Source organism: Apteryx rowi, unplaced genomic scaffold (assembly GCF_003343035.1).
Source record: "Apteryx rowi isolate R43461 unplaced genomic scaffold, aptRow1 scaffold_227, whole genome shotgun sequence".
In the NCBI taxonomy this organism is placed as follows: Eukaryota; Metazoa; Chordata; class Aves; order Apterygiformes; family Apterygidae; genus Apteryx; species Apteryx rowi.
The window spans coordinates 782,394-800,660 of NW_020448608.1; positions in this window are offsets into that span (position 1 = coordinate 782,394).

Genomic DNA, 18,267 nt, shown 5'->3' on the forward strand with positions numbered 1-18,267 from the left:
AGATAGTGAAGGCTTGGATTACATTAATTTATAGTTTGTATTCTGCCATAAATTGTTATGAAAAGCGTTTCCAAAGTGATATTAAATTGAAATGATAGTGTCAAAGGAAATCATGTATAATGAAGCCTGTGCTAAAGGAGCTAGGTAATGTTCTGGCCTTATTAAAGTCACAGGGGTTTTGCTGTTGATCTCAATGAGGTTACGATTTCCACTCTAACCCAACTCTAAAAGACAGCTGCCTGTCTTAAACTGACAAATCTGGCTAGCATTTCCAGTAAAATCTTTCTCAATTTCTAGCTAAATTCCCTATTCATGTATCTTATTTCTAGCATCTTGTTAGCTGTAATATCTAGGAAGCTCTCCAGCTGTCTGGCTGCTGAAATGCTTATTTCATGTCTGCAAGAATCCTAGGGCTCAGTCAATTTTGCCTAAACTTAGCTGTTTAGTGCCATTTGGGCTGCTCTGATGTATCTGAAACATTCATACCAGCACTGGCAGATTGACACGGGACCTCTGGGAGGCCAGGGGACCCTTTCAAACCAGCATCCAGGAGCTGGGCAGGATACTCCATTGCATCTCAAATGGTACTGGGGACCTGTGTTTTCAGCAATCAATCGAGCGCCTTGTAAAAGCCTATCCAGATAGCACTGCAACTGGGAAGTCCCTGAGGGACCTTCTTGTTACTTTGGTTACAAAGACCGTAAGTATTAGATACCTAAAATCATCCTGAAAAAGAACTGAATAGGTCCATAAAACTATTTTCAGGTTTAGTTACTGTATATTCAAATTGCTTTTCAGGGGCTGTAAGGTAAAGGATTCAGGGAGCTTCCGAAGTTGCCTTCAGTGATACAGGGTCATTTTCAGACATAATTTTTAATGTAATTACTGATAAATTAAGCAGGTTTTAAATATAAAAGTCCCTCCCAATTTTAATGCTCTAATTCAAATCAAGTACTTCAAATGCATTGTGAAGAGATACACTGCTGGTCATGGTCTGATATAAATYGCAGAACTGAGGGACAAATTGTGTTCAAAAATAATCAATGATGTGTTGCATTTGCATAGTTCCAGAAAAGGTTGGTCAAAATTCATATACTTCTGCTATCCAAACAGTATGGCAATTTTGTTCTGATTATTTGTGTATAAATAGTAGCTAATGTTTTCTGTGAGCTAGTTTATTGAACATAAACTAGCAGCAATGTGTACATTTGAGAACTCAGGCTACAAAGGATTTAAAATTGATAGAGGGTTTTACAGTGTAATGCTGCATTATCTCAACACAGCAAGACAAACAATGGAAATGTAGATGTTTAAATAATTCACTAAGTAAAAGGATGATGCTGTGGTCTTGCTGAAGTCCATGGGTATTCCATGGGTATTTTGTTGTAGATGAAAGTTGAGTCAGAATTAGACTTGAACTCCTGATGTATGCAAATATAACATGTTGAATAGAGCTAACTTGAAATTGCGAGTCCCATAGAGGGATGCTGATATCCTGACTGGAGTAGCATGATTTTTGTTTGTTTTGGTAAGTGCTCCATTTGTGCAAAAGAGAGAAAGTCTTGCAAGATGCAAGAATATATGTGAATTTAGGCCAGTGAGCCCTAAATTAAAAAACATAGATAATGTATAAGGACACTAAAACCTTTATGTTTATGTAAAACTTTTGTGTTTGTAACTATGTAAACTTTTATGTTTCTGTAAAACCTTTAGTTAAGCCTTTATGTTTAATTCCGCTYTTTTGGATTACAGTCTTTGAAATGTTTGGTTTGAAATGACATTTTTTATTTGAAATGAACTCAAATTCTAACAAAGAAAAATGATATTTAAAATCTGAAAAATATTTCTGTCTGTACGTAGTATTGAATTCATGGAAGATGAATTCTGTTTCTTAATTTTTTAAGTTGAGCTTAACAAAAATATTGATTTGGTTTCAACGTGACCACGTTTGCCACATGATATTTTCTAGTTCAGTGCCTGAACTAATAAAACCCTATCATTTGCTCAGCCCTTGATTCATGATAATTACTACTTAATCACACAAATATGATAGTAATCAAGGAGTTTTCTTTTGGAGTATGTCTTCCACGTTCTTCCAACCCGAAGTCGGTAGCGAGATTTAAAACACTTTGTTTTCCTTTGCACTTTGTCAAGTTTCAAGACAGCAGGTTGAGCAGAGCATTGCCCTATAGCGTTTTCAGACATCTGACTCCTCCCCAACATTGTATGAGTAACCTGGGCATCTGGCAAAGGGCTGTGGACTCCAAGGGCTGCCAAATAGCTGGAAATTAAAAACAAATCCTCAAGTGATATTGAAGCTCTCATCTAGAATTTCTCCAGCTCCTACTCAGCTCTGAATGCCTGGGTTTTAAAAAGGTGAAATGAGTCAGAAAGTGAACGGCATGCCAGATTAGATCTGCTCCAGATGTTGGTGTTTCTTCTCATTTAATGTCCTTGGTGAGAAGCTGTGATACCATTTAATAACAATTTTGCCTTCAACTGAAAGGACTCAAGATTTGCTCTTATCTTTTCTCTTGAAAGTGGAGTTATATTAGCTTATCTGTATTGCTGTTATAGTAATTTCTGTCAGGCTTTTGCCAAGGCAAACGATTTTCTTTCTTAGTAACATAAATTGGGAAGATTTCACCTCATTCTGAGTTTAAATGATCTACTGATCTATTTATCTAATCAGCCCGCTTTCTTTCTAATCTATTATGTTGGCATCTGATTTGGGTCTGTCATATAGATTAAGCTTGAACAAACTCCTCTCTAACACTTTGCTTTTCTTCTCATACTTCCCTCTCTGCTTCTAACCTCCAAAGGATATTTCAACAGTGGAGTTTTAAATGATCCCAAATTGTTTTATATAATTTTTTGATTCAAGCTACAAGGTTTTCCAACCGTAGCCCACTTCAAACAAATTCTCTCTTTCCTCAAAATCTCTGTGAAAAATCAAGTTACATTTTGATCAGTGCTTTCAACTAGTAATGATATTTTATAAACATGCCAACATTATTAAATATTATACTCAGATATTTACATTTTAAGTCCTCCTTCTTATCTCATTGATCTTGTTTGCAAAAATCAGAAATACAGCACTTAATTCAATCATTTTGGGAGAGGCAATGTTATAAAAGGAAAGAAATGTAGTTTACAGTAATCAGAGGAGTTCAAGTTTCTAAATGTAATTTTACCTGATATTATTTACACTTTGTCAAACTTTTAGCTAATGTACATCAACTGAAGTGACACAGAGCTATTTTCAAATAGCTATATTCATTCTTATTGTCTGTTTCTTCTTCTCATGTGTTTTATTTTGATGTCAAACATGTTAGCTTCCCCCTTTCTGCCTCCTTAGATATTTACCATGTTAGAAGAATCCTCTCTCCACCCCCCAAGTTACTCACATATCTGTGCAGTTTAACCCTTCTAAATTGCTAGAAGGACATTTGCTCTCCCAGTTTTCTGTGGCACTTGTGTAGGGACCTGCATATCTGTTAGAAGCCACCCTCTAACCAGTTGGGGAGAGGAGTTAGGACTGAGCCAGTACAACACAAAAATGGACTGGTTGCGTAGCAAGTGGCTACACTAACCATTCTTCACTAAAAAGAGACAACTATCCACAGAGGTATCAGTAGAAACTTCAGAGAATGACCCCCTCCCAAGCACATTTTAACTGTGAGAAAACAATTCTTGCTTTATTCCTGTTTGAGAGAGTTCAGTCACAGAGTTTGGATACTTGGGGCTGTATTTACTGTTCACAACCTAGCCTGTAGTGTCTTTGTGCCTATTTTCTCCCATATAAAAGAGAATGATAGCATTTACATGGATGATTAATGTTAGTAAAAGATCATGAGATGAAAGATGCTGTGGGACTGAAAAATGTTCCGAGTATATTTCCAAAGTTCTATTTTTTGTGTTTTTCCCTTTGGATATGAGTGAATTTCCTGACTAGAAACTAACTAGGTCAATGAGTAGATAATTTATTCACATGACTACAAGTATTTCTTTAGAGTGGTTGGTTTTACTGTTTTTCTTCTTGTCTATCATTATACATATTTAATGATACTGTGATATGTTTAGCTTATTTCAGTTGCCTTTTTGGTATGGTATACTTGACTACTATGTGTGTAGAAATCAAAGGACACGTGGTGCTGTGTGGTCTAAATTTTCTTTGACACTGATGAAGTTCAGCTTTTTCATTGCCTCCCAGGTATATAACGGGGGATAGGAAAATACTTTATTGTTTTATTTTAATATTTATAATTTTGTCATTCGCATGATGGAATTTGAAACCACATCTTAAAGAGACAATGACATGTGAACTCTGTGAGCGTTTTTACTTCCAAGAGTTTGATTTTCATATTGGGGGCATCATAGCACTCATGTTAAGAAAAGTGGTAATGTGCCATGATTAGTTTGGGCTGTAGGGAAAAAACAGAGTTAATCTGAATACAGAGTACTCATTAAAATTATACAGTCCAAGGAGTTTTTATTGGTTGGAGGCCACCGTATTTAGTTTTAACTGGATCAGAACCCTGTTGGTCTCCATATAATTTTTCTTAATATTCTTTAACTGTTCTGTTTAGTTTAATTTTGATGTTTAATATTCTTTTGTTTAAATAGTATCTGGTTTTAAGAAAACTGTTTAAAATGATATAATTGCACCCTGAGGTTTACATTAACATCCTGTGAAATAAGATACATGTTAAATTAATACTGATCAGAAATTAACTACTACCACGAGGCCTCTGTGTTTCATATTGCAATTAACCCACAAAAGGGGAGAAACTCAGGAAAATATCAAACTTCCACCTCTTCTTATGAACACAGAATGCTTAACACTTTCAGCAAATCTGGTGCCATTTCAATATAAAAATTGAAAAGGAATATTTTGTTTATTGCAATTAAAAGCAGAATGAAAAAATCTCCCATTGAAAAGCTCCATGTGAAAGCAAAAAACACTGCGTCTTTGAAAACTTTGAATCGAATACCCTTCTGTCCATCCCATCGGATTTCTTCATACAGTATCACTGTATCTGGTGATAAGAAACTGAAGATTGAGACATCATATGGAGAAGCAGGGTCTAGTTTGTGCTTGGACACTTTATTCCAAGGCCACATAATTCACTGACTAGCGTATTTGCTACTGGCTACATATTTATGTTTATAGTACATCCTACACAACAGCTGATCAAACTTTACTTGCCAAATCTTCCTCCTCCCCCTCCCCTTCCTCCAGTCCCCCAAACTAGATAATGCACTTCCAGGATGTTAGAAAATATGTGAGTTTTTGGAGGAGAGTTTTGGAGGACTATCAAAGCAAAATAGGAAATATTGAAACAGTTTTGCTTTTTGTCAAGCTGATGCCTCAATTTTTTGCCTGCAATCAAAGGGGAACTTGCCTTTCACAAGATAAGGCATAAGAAATGTTTGTATCTTGTAACTTGTCTGCTTGTTAGGCCAGAGTAGGTATCTGAATACAATTTTTGGATTTTAAACTAATGTAACATTGCTGTTTCTTCGATTAGAATTGCTCCACTATTCAGTGAGTCAGAGTTTGATCTGTATTTTCTATGAAAGTGTCTTACTTTCCAAATTACTATTCCAACAGCTTTAATTCAAACTTGCATTAGTGATGGACATTGTACAGGTGATGTTGCTATCTAATGAAGTTTTCTCTTGCCTTTCATCCTCCCCCCCAAAATTTCGGAAAGTGAATCACTTTTAATCACATTAATGTGTTTTCCTGTATGTACATCACAAAATAATAATCATCTAAAATAGATCATCCAAGTCTGGGTATGTTTAGTAAATATACTCAATATTTTCCTTTCTTTGTCCTCAGAAAAGAACTATGCAAAAAAGATAAGTAGGCTGAGAGCCTATTTTTATATTCTTACACATGTGCGATTTCCACTGGAAACTATAATAATTTTTCATGTAATGGTGTTTAAAAGCAAAATGAAAACCATTCAAAAGTAATTTCTATGTAGCAAGCTGTAAGTCCTCTACTTTTCCCATAATGTACAACAACAGCCTTTGTAATTTTGTTTAAATCTTTCCAAACAAAGCTATAGTCTTTTTGATCTCATGTAAATTACATTATAATATGTTTTTAATTGGAGAAAGTAAGGTAATGGCAGCCTTCCTGTATTATGTAAACCAGACCTTTTAAACACAGAATAATTTATATTACCTTGAACTTTTACAAGTGTAAAAAGATCCCTTGCTTTTTATTTGAGTTTATTGAAGAGGTCAACATTTGTGAAGTCTGTTACAGTAGGCTAAAAGCTCCTCTGGAGAGAAGACTTTGTTTCCCTCATTTTTGCTCCCCTCCTTTTTTATTAACTTGTCTTGGTCCTCTAAACTGCATCTTAGAAGGCTTTGGCTCATAACGCTTCCACACAGAAACTCAATATGCTTCACAAACATAAATTGATCTAGCTCTATAACAGTTTGATGAGATAAGCAATTTATGGGTGACAAACGTACAAGGTGACCTGCCATAGTCACCAGAGAACTTGGTGTGATCATCTGGAGTAAGATCTAGGTCTCTCAGACTCCAGCCCTATTCCTTAGCCGCAAGATTAAGGAATGGATAAGATTAAGGAAGATGGTAGGTGTTATAATGAGTTTATAAAATTTTAGGATCCAAAAAGATGTAGAAGGCTCTATGTTCTCATAGTGCAATTTCTGTATTTATTTAGTGGCATCTTCCATACTTTGGATTTGTGATACTATCATAGTAGAAATATTCAGTGTGGCTAACAGTTATGTTTGGATCTATGTTCTAATTTTCAACTTTGTATTAATTTCTTTCTTGACAAAGGCATATTTCTGCCTAATTTCTTCATCTGAGAAACGTAAGCAGGTACTTAAATCCTGTACTAGGAGAGGTATGGAATTATCTTAATATTAAGCATTCCAAAGATAGAAATCACTACAAGTGCTTTCTTCCATCCTTACTTGATTTGCTCTATGGAATATTCCACAGAGACTAAAATACTAATTTCCTATTTTACTTTTTTAAAGTAATTTTTTGCTGCTTTAAAATAACACTGCTCTTGGTTTAAGTATTACTGACTCAAACAAACTGATGAAAATTAATTTGTCGTGGATACTCTGTTGCTAAACATGCTAAGCTCTTTGTGAGTTCAAAGGCTAAACTACTGCCAGAATGAAATTTAAACTTGTCTCTGTTAAACATCTGTGCTCTCAGAGTTGCCAGTGATGTGTCCCTTTGACCTATTTCATTTGAACTATGCTGGAAGTCAATTTTCAAACTACTAAATCTAACTTCAGGGTGTGAATCACTGCTGGGTGATGATAGGTAATTGGATAGTGAACTCACAAGGGGCATGAGAGTACCGGAGCTCACATGTTCTCAAAGGAAAGAAGCTAAAAAATTGTAAATGAAAGTGGGGAATGGGTGGGGGGAAGTTTTTCTTTATTATAAAGAATGCAGATTTTGTGGAATGTTTGATTTATGACAGTTTGTATCTACTGGTCAAGTAGTTTTACAAATAGTGTTTGAGTAGTACGAGTAAAGATAGCAAAATAACATACTGGGGTGGATGAACTGTACTTATTTGTAGCATGCAAATATATAAATTTCAGCAGGAATTCTGAACTTATTACAGGAGTGGTAACATCAGAGAAGCCTTATGCCTTCTGGATGTCTAGACCAGGGAGAGGGCAATCCCTGCCCGCAGGCTACTTGTCAGCTCATCGCTTCTTTTGTGCCCAGTAGCTAGAATAGATCTGCCTCTGTCATATCTAAAATAGATCAGCCTCTGTGTGCATATGAAATCTGCTTGTAAAACCATTTTTACTAGAACTGTCCAGTTCTAGTAATGACATCAGTTTTACAAATATTGTCTGAAACTCAGGAAACCACATCAGCCTTGGGTTTTCTACTATTATAGTCATTGTGTGAAATTCTACTCTTGGGAACAGTCCTACAGTCCTACTGAAGCGATGGGTTTGCTGTTGTTTTGAAATATATCTGCAGTCTGTTATACATGTTTGCAGTGTTGTTTCCATCTCAGATGACTAAGGTTAATTATTTTGTCCCTGTTATAATATAATAGCTTTCTGTTGGGAATGTATTATCAACATGTTTCTCTGTAGATGACTGTTCTTAAGTAAAGTGTGTATTGCTCCACAGGGAGAAAGATGGGTGAGAAGAAGGTGAGGTTTATTGTTGTAGTGAACTATACTAATGGGGATTCAGAACATAGCGGAAAAGGACACTTTGGGATTCATTCAACAGCCTCCAGAACCTTGGCACTGATCCCAGTGTATCGGTGTTGAACTGAATAAAACAAATATTGGATTGCTGAATGGAGCTTTCTGAACTATCTTGCATGTGTTTCTGCTTTACATGGTAAATATTTGTGGATCTGTTTTCAGTTAGTATCATTGACACAGATTAGGTGAGGAAAAGAGACCCAAACCCAAAAAACATTCAGAAGCTTGCTTAAACTGTTAGCTTATCCCTTCTAATGCTCTGTGGTACTACTTCAGTATTCATTTACTTCTGTAGAAATACCAGAGGGTGTCTGATGTGTGTTTCCTACCCCTAGTACATTTAATAGCACTTCTGAGAGAGAGAAGCTTATTGTACGATTGATATCATATTTTACTAGAGACGTAATAAAAAGAAAAGGAAAGAAAAGTGAAAAATTCCTTAGTGCATCTTTGTATCCTTTTTCTACAGTGATATGGTGCATGATTAGAAGAAGCAAATAATAGGAAGTGCAACAGTTTCCTGTCTTCTACTTAAAACCCCAAAACTTTAAAATCTAAATAAAATGGTGCATTGAACCTCCTTTTTAAAACTTTTTTTTTTTTTTTTTGAGAAATTTGCTGCACTCTGGTGCCTGAATACGATGTCAATGCAGGTTTTCCCATTAAGGAATCCCATCTGCACAGTCTTGCAGCCAGTAACTGTGTGTTCTGTCTCAGTGAAACAAAATGGCTTCAGCAGCACCTCTTTTTCTGCTACCTTCACCCACACACAGGCCCGCTGGGCTGTGATTGATAGTATTTGGCATTTTTTTCAGGTGTTTCTCCATAATTACATGTGCCTGTTTTCTTTCTCATATGTGCCTCTGTGAGAACTGCTTACAAGTAGGTTTATAGAAATAATGCTCTGTAGAAAGCATCGAAAAATAAAGTAAATGTTATGTTACGAATTTATTAGCTGCTATTATGAATTTGGAACTAGAGTTTTATTAGGAGCACTTGTGCAAATAGTCATGCTTCAAAACACGAATCCTGAAGCACAGTGTCTTTAAAGCTAAAAGCCCCAAATTCAAGCGGCACTGGTCAGCCTGCCATTACAGACCATCCTCCCTAGGTTTAACACAAAATGGCTTTTAAAATTTTCTTAATGCGGACAAAAGTAGGCTAATAAAAAATCACTCACCTCAGGCCTTGTTGAAGTTGTGCTCTACATTTCCAGTAGAGAAAAGCAAAGGCAGCAAAAAACTACCTCAAACACTAAGCAGAGGGCAACATTTAGAGCGTCCTGCCTTACTTTCCTCACTGGCTGCTGCACAGCTGTGAAATCAGCACTGCTGGAGCAGCAGTCCCACCTGGATGCTAGTGCCTGCAAAGAGTTCACAGGGAGACAGTGGTTTGCAAAAGGTGTAAGTAAAATCCACTCTCCATCTCCAGGGTTTCTCTGCAGCAGCTGCTGTTGATAAGACACTACTGTGTCCACAGAGGTCAAGCAAGCAGTACAGGTGACAGGTGGAAATCTCTCTGGAGGGACATACACAAGAACGGTGATAAAACATGACCCCTCCATCACCAGACCTCTTGTCTGTGAGTCTAAAAATAATTCCTTTTCAATCATCTGTGTTGTGAAACATGCAGTCAATACATGGACCAGTCAGTGAGCTGCCAGCCTATATTTCACTACATCACTCTTCAGTTAGTTCCTTGTAACTGAAAGAAGAAAATCACAAACCGTCTAATCTTACGTCTTAAGTGGAAACACTATCCTTTTATCTTGCTTTATCAATTGAAAATATGCAACAAATCATATAACAATACATTCAAACCAAAACAGCCTAAAACATACTTCTTTCTCTAGCAAGAGTATCAGGGCAAATATATGGTAGAGGCTACTCTTATTAGAAGTTTCTCATGAAGAAATAAATATGGAACAGAAACCATATTTCCATTTCCCTCTTTGCTAAAGCTGCTAATGAGAAATACCTGGTAGGTTTCCCAGTTGTTAATTCAAAATTCTTTTCTCTGTATCTACATTTCATAAAATATAATGTTCTGAAGTTTACAAGCTAGCAATCAAGCATGTTGGGAGTAGATGCATTTTTCTGGAACACAAAACAAACAATAAATCACAGAAAAGGATGTCTCTGCAGTGTGAAGAGATAAGCTCGTTAGGAGAAACAAACAAATGTGGTAGGCCTATATGGTTATCTATATACTTTCACAAAACTTAACCTCATCAAAACTTCATCTCCTTAGTGGAAAGCTTGCTGAAACGAAAGCTAGATTTCAAGTTCACTTGGGTGTGTGTGGTATTGCACTTTCAGAAGATGGTTATTTACCACTTCCTAACTTGATCATTCTTTTAATAGCATGTGTGTGTTTGATATAAGATAGGGCTTACTAATGGTTTCTAGACCTACTCAAGCTATTATAATTGGCATATTCTTCCACTAGTACATAATCATTTTGACAGTTAGAGTGTGGCCAATAGTGATTCTGGCCAATGGGTGCTGCTGCAAAAGAATATATAGAAAAAGTTCATTGGCTAGTTAGAGGCTTGTCTGAATTGCTATTGCATATTATTTTTCTCAGAGAGGTTTAAAAATTGGTCTTTAGTAGTTCCTTTGGGGTGAAATCTGTCATATGTGAGTCTTGTGTTGTTTGTAATTAAAATCCTGTGATTTAGGACCTAAAATAGCATGTTCCATGATTCAAGTTGCATTTGTATTTATATAACCTGAATTCTCTTGTAGCTAAAGGTTTTAGTTTTGATTTAAAATTTCATTTGAAAACACTTCAATTGGCAAAGAGAGTGACAATGATTTTCCCATCCGCTTTTTTTTTTTTCCTTTGAAGGAACACACAAATGTTGAATCTGCCCAAACTGAATGAAAACTAATAAAATGAAATTTGAAATCTCAAGAAATACAGTTTCCAAACGATTAGTGTACGAGGAGACCAGTCACAGAAGGATATTAGTCAAATCATGGCAGAGGTACGTGAGGAATAGGTTTCTGGCTGAGGTCTCTTCCCTCATAAAGGACACAGCCATCAGTGAAATTCAGTATCCTTTTTCATTGCAAGAAAGAAATCTATCCTTTTCTTCCCTTGATGCCACAGTCTTACAGCAACCACTGGGGTGCTTAGGTGAACCTCAGCTGGACCTCCCCTTCAGTTGGCTGACCAGAACAGCAAATGCTCAAGGAGGTGTTTGGTGTATGTATCTCCAGGGCCTGCTGAGCCCTCCAGAGGTGGGCAAGGCTGTGGGCATGCCCAGGGAGTCCTGAAAGCCCCACATCGGTAGTAGCAGAGGAGGATGGTGCCTTACAGGTAACTGTGGTGTTGTCTGGATCCCTTGCCAGCCATGAGCCAGGCTTCCATGGTGGAAGACAAGCCTAGGAAGTTAGCTGCACCCACACAGCATGAGGGCTAGCAACGTTATCCCTAGAAAATGTTGGCAGCTTAATCTATTGACCAAATTTCATGACGGAAACTTCACTCATGAAGTGACTCCTGCCCCAGGATTAGGCTGGCAACAAGCTGATCTTCCGATCCTACAGCTAGGTTTGTTGAGCAGGAGACCTCTCCCAGTGGATAAGCAAAGTTTCATTTTCCTGAAGACACTGTACATATTTTCAGACTCCAATAATCTTCAGCTAGCAAAATCTCTCCTTTCTTGTATCTGTATTTATTAAAAAGCAATAAGGGCCAACTTTGATATTAAAAATGAAACAAATGAAAAGAAGTGGTCCTAAGGGCAGGCCTGTCTAACCGAATGGAAAAAAAACCAAATGTCTGACATGTCACCCCCTCACCAACACTGCTGATGCTCACACAATGTGTGAAGAGGGGTTCATAATCATAGCATGTGTGGCAGTATTTTGAAAGTGTTGCCATGGCGTCTTGTCCATCCTGGGGAAATTGTGAAAAGAGTGAGCCTGCATGCTCAGGTGTGTGTACAGTGCTCAGTGCTTCAAATGTGCATTATATGATTTGCTCATCACAGCCAAGCCTATCGTAGTTTTATGCTACATCTGCCTGCTGATCGCAGACAAACATGGCACAAAATTGTTGCCTATGAGCTTCTGAAATTTCCTTTCTCTAAAGGTGGGGTTCTTTGCGCTCTGGGGTGCTATGTCCATCTCCTGACTCACTCTATGGTCAGTAAGTATTTCTTATTCGTATGTGCATGCTCATGTTCTCTGTCTCTGTCTCTCTTCCCTTTCCTTGCTCACCCTCTTACCTCATGTCCAGACACCCACAGGATCCAGACTTGAGAGGGGCAATGCTCTTGGCCATCAGTTTTCCTTGGACCTGTTTTGGGGGAGCAGGGTGATGGGACGTGAAGTTCTACCCATGGAAAAACATCTCCTCTGGTTCAGGGGTGAAATGCCCAGAGAGAGGCCTGGCTTTTGGGCTCTAGCATTGACATGTGGAACTCTAGCCCCAGCACAGAGGATCATGGACAGTCAGAAGTTGCATCTCTACAAGGACTTCCTGGAAATACTGAGATGTACCACTTCGTAGCATAGGTCTCTTGCCCTCTATTCCCCAATAGATGGCTTTCAGTTTTAGACCTGATGCAGCATTATTTAGCTTGCCTCTGCCGACTCTGTTGCTATCTTCTCAATCTGCTGCTCAGAAATTCTCCTACAAGCAAGCCTCTAGGTACAGGACTGGTTCTAGCGCTGGAAACCTGTTGGGCAGAATTATGGTCTCTGGCACTCAGCGCACACAATGAATGCAGTTGGGAGGGAGCCCTCAAGTGGAGTCCAGATGCCAAATAATTGATATGTAGTATGGCGGGCTGTGGGAGTAGGACCATTGCACGTGATACACTAATAGGACAGTGCATATGTACCCCAAAGCTACTACAGAATTTAGATAACAACAGGCCCAAGCAACAGCCGAACAATGGTTTCTGGGACAGCAGCTGTGGGATTCTGCCTTGTTCCTTTTTTGCTTCAGATGCCTGGGAAAATTTAAGTTCACTTAATTTCACTTGCCATTTAGTCTTAAACATGTAATAGATACCACAGCATCCAGTTTGGCACGAAGCATTTGGCCCCACAACATAATGCAACAATCTAGCCATGTTAATGTGGTGGGCAGCCAAAGGTAATGAGCCTGCATAAGAAACATCTGTGAGACAGGAACACCAAGATATACTTCTGGTACCAACCTGGCTCAGGTGGTCTCCCATAGTACTGTATTGTGTGGTGCAGATACACTCAGGGCAGGGCAGGGCATTCCCAGTTCTAATGCTTAGTAGATTAGTCATTCTGCATTTTGACTAGGTGCAGGAATGCTTAAAATGGTACAAGTCTTCTGGGGTTTATTGAAAATTTTAATTCTTATAAACATACTCTTTGAAGGCAGGTATTGGGGTCATCATCATGGATGGAGTTCTCATGACTGTGTCACTGAGAGTTTCTCAGAACACTAGTATCTGAATGCTTTGTCCTTACCTCTCAAAAGAGAGAGGTAATGGGATTCAAAAACCCTAATGCTCATCTAAATATCTTTAGATGCTTTGCTAACACTTTTTTATAGACATCACATATAAAACAAACAGTTTTTGTGTCAATTTTTTCCATTTGCATTACATTCCCAAGCTTAGATCACACTTGGAGCTATCCTTGTACTTCAGCATCCTGTCTGCTTTAAATGTATTTCATAGATTTGTTTGTCTTGATCAGAAGCACCTAACTGCAGCTCAAGGCGTTTATACATTATTCATAAAAACACATGCAAAAATTATATTGGATCAATATTCACAAACCAGCAAGGTTTCAAATAACTTGTAGGCATTTAGCTCTAAGCTATTAAAGTCTGTTCCAGTTTTGAAAGAACTGTTACTTTTAAATCCTCGTAAATCTGTGGGAAATGATAATATTGATCCTTTTATTTTTGTCTTGCTGCACATTCAATTTATATCCCACAGAGTGCACTATGTAACCTTTCCTGAAGCAAAAGGGACTGGATCGTCTATACAGAAAACTGCTATGATATACTGCATATATAAAACAACTTTACAGTTGGGCAGTGATTAAAAATAAAATGTGCATTGAATTAATCTCATATTTCTATGTTCCTACACATTGTCAAGAATCCCTGAGTAATGTGCTTATCAAGAATTGACAGGGTATTATAAAAACATTGACTTTTTATTGCAGCTTCAATCTGGATTTATGCCAAAAAACTCTGTTCCATTGTTATTTTGAGTAACAAGAGACATTTATAATGCATTGAAGCATGACCAAATTTTGGATGCAACTTTTATATCTCTCTGAGGCCTTTAGTGCTCTGAGATCCTGCATCTGAAGTCTTCCAGGCTCAAGGATTTCTGCAATTGACAGATTTCAGATTTTTTAATGTAGAAATTGGGGATTTTTCCCTTTATGGAGGTAAATTTTAGGCATTTCCAATCCTTCTGAGAATTTTTTAGAAGTCTAAGTTAGATCAGAATGGGAATCCCAATTTTTTGGAAGACTAACAATTATACCCCCACATATACAAAATCATTCTAAAACAGAGTGATGCATTTCATGTGGCGTAGAAGCTTCAAAATTTTCATCTAAAGAAATCGTAACTTTTTCTGGTTCTTTTACAGGCTCCTGACAATTCTGGGAAAACAGCAGCAGCAAAGGGAGGGTCTGAAGCTGGGGCTTCCGAGCAGCTGTAGCATTAGAAAGTCCGTTTGCTGAGCAGCTCTGAAGCCCCGAGGCTGGGAGTTGGTTTTCAGGCTTTCAAGTCTCTAGCAATTTGCCAGAGGAATTGTGGAGGAATTTATCTGGCAAGCTAGATAGAAACCAGGTACATTTCTGATGGGACCTGCCTGGTTTTCTTAGGAATTTTGTTGGAATTGACACATTCTGGGAAACAGTTCATTTTCAAGGACCTGGCATTTTTGTTTAGAAAAACATTCTGTCTGAAAATATAGGGCTATTGCTATTGCTGGGTTTGGCTGCCATCCTTATAGATGGTTGGCAAAGGTCTCAGCATCTGTGAGAATAGAAAGTTATTGTTTTCATTTGTAGATACGAGTTAAACATTGCTATAGAAAAAAAAGTCAGTTTCCTTTAAGATGGTCTGTTTGGACAACGTGGTCGCCTCTGAAGCTCATGATCATGCGTTTGGAAAACACAATTTTCCCCCCATCTGTTATAAAGAAGGCAAGCATGTTGTTAAGCATTTATCTCGTCATCTTAAGCAACAGCAGCAGTGGTTTTGAGCAGAAGAGGTGGATGGTGGCTTATGCTCTCTGTCTTTATTTGTATAAATAGTTCCAGAGATGCAGATGGCTCTCTGCACTGTGGCAATGTCCTTTTTCCCCAAAGATTCAATTTAAATCTACTGTACAAATGGGGGCAAGAAATACCCTTTTTGTATACAGTTCTCATTTTTAACAACTGAATTGTGAAGAGAAAGAAAGTGAGTTTAGTATTGCCTCAATTTGGTCCTAGGCTGGCAAGATAGGATGGCCTTTTTCTTTGCTTGATAATGCTATTTTTAGATCAATCAGTGACTACAGAAACTGCTTTTCTTGCTTTTTTCTTGACAAATTTGAAATGATTTACACCAGAAACTAAATTGCAAGGTCATCAGGGCAGGATCTGTATCATGTTTGTGAAGTGCTATGTGTACTTAAGATGTTCAGTTAGAAAATAATTGATCAGAATGGTACCCATGTGATATATCTATATCCCGTTTCATAGAAAATTAAATGTTAAAATTCTATACCCTTTCTCTTGAACAAAACCCAGTGTAATTATTTCATTGCAGGGCAGACTTGTCACAAACTGAAGTTCTAGACTAAATGCCTATAAAAATGGTATAATGTTTCTCTGTGTTTGAAATTCAGATGCCTTGCAGGTTCACAGTGCTCAGTTTACAAGCGAAGAGATGGGTATTTTCTTAACTGCCAGCAGTGCAACCGAGGCTGGTGTCTGAAATTCAAAATGTCTCTTTTCGTTCACATGCCCTCAGCCATAAAGATGTTGCCATTAGAATTTAGATAGCCATTCTGTTGAAGCACAACCAGAAGGAAATTTACTGCTTTCTGTTGCAATTAAGGAAACATTAAATGGTGTTGTTTTGTCTAATCATTGGTTTAAGTAAGTGAGAGCTTAAATTCAAAAGGTAGATCAGCTGCTCAGTTTGATCAGCTACCCAACTGACCAGCGCCTTCCTCACATAGTCATTTTTTGGATTAGCATAGCATTTTGACCCTGGCACAGTCATTTTTAATTCTGATGGTGGATTAGGTTGGTTTTTATATCATCTCAGGAGTCTTTTCCTGTTAGATAAGGAATACTTCAGGCTAAGTTAGATTTGGTTAAAAATGTAACAGCATTTTTCTCATGGAACAGTATAGGCTTTTTTGGAAATATCTTCTCCCTTGATAAATACTGCTTTCAATTCATTTTTATGGGAAACTACAATAAAATGTAAGAAAAGTTTCTCTTGCATTTTGAAGCTCCAGTTTTGATTTTTGTTTTCCCTTTTTCTCTCATTTGGCTGTGCCATAAAAAAAAAAATCGATGTCAGCTGAGACTTCCATGTATATATTGTCCTTTATTCTAGATTTTGAAAACTTTGTCAAGTTTAGAAAAATAAGAATGGGAACAAGAAAAAAAAGTTTTGAAACTTTGCCCCTGTGTACTTAAAAATATGGAGATATTTTGAAAAGACTAAGGGAAAGGGGAAAATATGAACATTATTAATGTTACTGCAGTTAGTGTCAAATGGAAGGGGGGAACAGCACAAACTGAAAGGTTCCATATTAAAACATTCGTGTTTTCAGTATTTTGGAAAATCTTTCAAACTATTGTTTTATTACACAGCTTTGAAAATTTGCAAGATGGCGCTAAATTGTGTTACAATAACTTAATGAGCTGTAGATGAACAGGAACCATTTTAAGATCACCAGCTATGAGCTTAGCTTGGTCACCTTCTTAGTGCTGTTGGGTCCAATTCTTCAAGGACCAGAATGTACTGGTAGTAATATAGTTCCAGTTGTATCTCTTAAGCTATAGGAATTTACACCAGCTGCTAATTTGACCTACGTTTAGTGCCTGTCACTAACAGTTACAAACAGATTTTACTCTTGTTTACCCCACAGTTAAATTTAGTTAAGTTCAGTGTACCGTATAGAACACCCAAGAAATGAAATGACTTCTGTGACTGAAAACCTGGCCAAATAATGGCTTCTGAGCCATTAAATAGATGGTATCTGACTTGATAGCAGGATTGAACAAAGAGATAAATAATTCAAATATGTTTCTGCCAGACAGTCTCAAAATTGTCAAAGACAAGCTTTTTTTATTCTCCCCCTTGCCCCCCAAGGGAAGACCACAAGGAGCAATGTAATTCATCCTGTGTCTCTTTTTGAGCAGCCTATTAATGCGGTGTACGGACACTTGGTGCAGCTTTCGAAGTGGAGTTAGCTGCATTACTGGGAGGAGAAAAGATTTTCACTATCTTATTTTGCTCTGCAAAATGGACATTATTTTCAATGAGATATTGGAGAATTTTGTTTTTTGTTTTCACAGAGTTCTTCAGGTTCCACCACAGCCGTCTTCCCCTGCAGGTCCAGCTCCACGTCGAAGATCAGTGTTCTGTACATTTTAACTGCACTCCACACTGAAGTCCCTTAGTACAGTATTCTTTGGCTGTCATTCACTAACCAGATGTCAAGTCATCTGTGCCTGTGTAACTTGGTAAAAGAGAACTTTTACAGTCTATTCAGTCTAAAGGAGCTTCTGCTTCTAGGTCAGACAGACAGTAACTCTTTTCTTTATTGTAAGGCCTTACATACTGGTTCAGTAACCCTGCGCCATCTGAGCAATATCTGAACATTATGGTATTGTTAATGTATTCCCAAGTAACCAAAATGATTGTCTAAAGTATATTTTTCAGTCTATCTTCAGTGAGGTCAGGTTTTTTTTTCCCTGAATAATTCTCCCTCGAAAATCTGAGGTAATGTAAATGAATTGCACATGCAAAGACTCAGATTCA